Source organism: Arachis duranensis, chromosome 4 (assembly GCF_000817695.3).
Source record: "Arachis duranensis cultivar V14167 chromosome 4, aradu.V14167.gnm2.J7QH, whole genome shotgun sequence".
Taxonomy (NCBI): Eukaryota; Viridiplantae; Streptophyta; class Magnoliopsida; order Fabales; family Fabaceae; genus Arachis; species Arachis duranensis.
The window spans coordinates 46,442,873-46,445,190 of NC_029775.3; positions in this window are offsets into that span (position 1 = coordinate 46,442,873).

Sequence of the window (2,318 nt, forward strand, 5' to 3'; positions counted from 1 at the left end):
ACACAAACTCATAGTAAAGTCCAGAAAAGTGAATTTTAACTAAAAACTAATAAAAATATACTAAAAACTAACTAAATCATACTAAAAACATACTAAAAACAATGCCAAAAAGCATACAAATTATCCGCTCATCACAAACATAGTCTCTGATCTATCTAAGGCCACTCTGAGTTTCATGAATAAAACAAGGTCCTCCATTAGAAATTTGGAGGCACAAGTGGGCCAGCTGAGTAAAAGAGTCACTGAAACTCCTCCTACTACTCTTCCAAGCAATAAGAAGAGAATCCAAAATGAGCGTGCAAGGCCATAACCTTACTTGGTGTGGCCGAACCTAGAAAGGAGGAGAAGGACGTGAATCCCAATGAGGAAGACCTCATGGGACGTCCTCTGGACAAAAAGGAGTTCCCAATTGAGGAACCTAAGGAATCTGAGGCTCATCTAGAGACCATAGAGATTTCATTGAACCTACTTCTGCCATTCATGAGCTCTGATGACTATTCCTCCTCTGAAGAGGATAAAGATATTACTGAAGAGCAAGTTGCTAAGTACCCTGGAGCAATCATGAAGCTGAATGCCAAGTTATTTGTTAATGAGACTTGGGTGGATAAACCTCCCTTGCTCACCAATAAATTGAATAAATTGATTAGGCAGACATTACCTCAAAAGAAAGAGGATCCCGGAAGGTTCTTAATACCTTGTACCATAGGCACCATGACCTTTAAGAAGGCTCTGTGTGACCAGGGGTCAGACATAAACCTCATGCCACTCTCTGTAATGGAGAAACTAGGAATCTTTGAGGTACAAACTGCAAGAATCTTACTAGAGATGGCAGACAAATCAGTGAAACAGGCTTATGGACTAGTAGAGGACGTGCTAGTAAAGGTTGAAGGCCTTTACATCCCTGCTGATTTCATAATCCTAGACACTGGGAAGGAGGAGGATGAATCCATCATCCTTGGCAGACCCTTCCTAGCCACAGCAAAAGCTGTGATTGACGTTAACAGAGGAGAGTTGGTCCTTCAATTGAATGAGGACTACCTTGTATTCAAGACTCAAGGTTCTCCTTCTGTACACATGGAGAGGAAGCATGAAAAGCTTTTCTCAATACAGAGTCAAACAAAGCCCCCACATTCAAACTCTAAGTTTGGTGTTGGGAGGCCACAACCAAACTCTAAGTTTGGTGTTGAGAGGCCACAACCATGCTCTGATTATCTGTGAGGCTCCATGAGAGCCCACTGTCAAGCTATTGACATTAAAGAAGCGCTTATTGGGAGGCAACCCAATTTTATTTATCTATGTTATTTTATGTTTTCTTTAGGTTGATTATCATGTGGAGTCACAAAAATAACTACAAAAATCAAAGCAAATTCAAAAATAGCATTAAAAATAGCACACCCTGGAGGATAAGCTTTCTAGCGTTTAAACGCTAGTAAGAGTAGCAGAATGGGCGTTAAACGCCCAGCCTGGCACCATTCTGGGCATTTAACACCAGAAATGGGCACCATACTGGCGTTTAACACCAGAACAGCGCATTAAGCTGGCGTTAAACGCCAGAAACAAGCAACAGCTTGGCGTTAAATGCCAGGAAATGTATAAAAGCTGGCGTTTAACACCAGAAACAGGCAGCAGTTTGGCGTTAAATGCCAGAATTACACTCTAAGGGCATTTTTGCACGCCTAAATGGAGCAGGGATGAGAAGTCCTTGACCCCTCAGGATTTGTGGACCCCACAGGATCCCCACCTACCCCACCTCTCTCTCTCTCCCCCTCACACATCTCTATAACACTCTACCTAAAACACTACTCACCTATCAAATCCTATTCTCTTCCCTATATTATCTTCACCAATCACCTCCATCCCTCTTCCCCAAAAAACCCCACATACCTCACTTTTCAAATTCAAACCCTTTTCCCTCCCAAACGCACCCAATTCTATTCGGCCACATTCCCTCTCTTTCCTATAAATACCCCTCTTCACTCCTTTATTTTCACACATCACAACCAATCTCCTACCCCTTGGCTGAACCTATCTATCCCTCAATCTCCTCTATTTTCTTCTTCTTCCCCTTCTTTCTTTCTTCTTTTGCTCGAGGACGAACAAACCTTTTAAGTTTGGTGTGCTAAAAGTATTATTTTTATTTTCCATAACCATTTATGGCACCTAAAGCCGGAGAAACCTCTAGTAAGAGGAAAGGGAAGGCAAAAGCTTCCACCTCCGAGTCATGGGACATGGAGAGATTCATCTCAAATGTCCATCAAGACCACTTCTATGAAGTTGTGGCCAAGAAGAAAGTGATCCCTGAGGTTCCTTTCATGCTC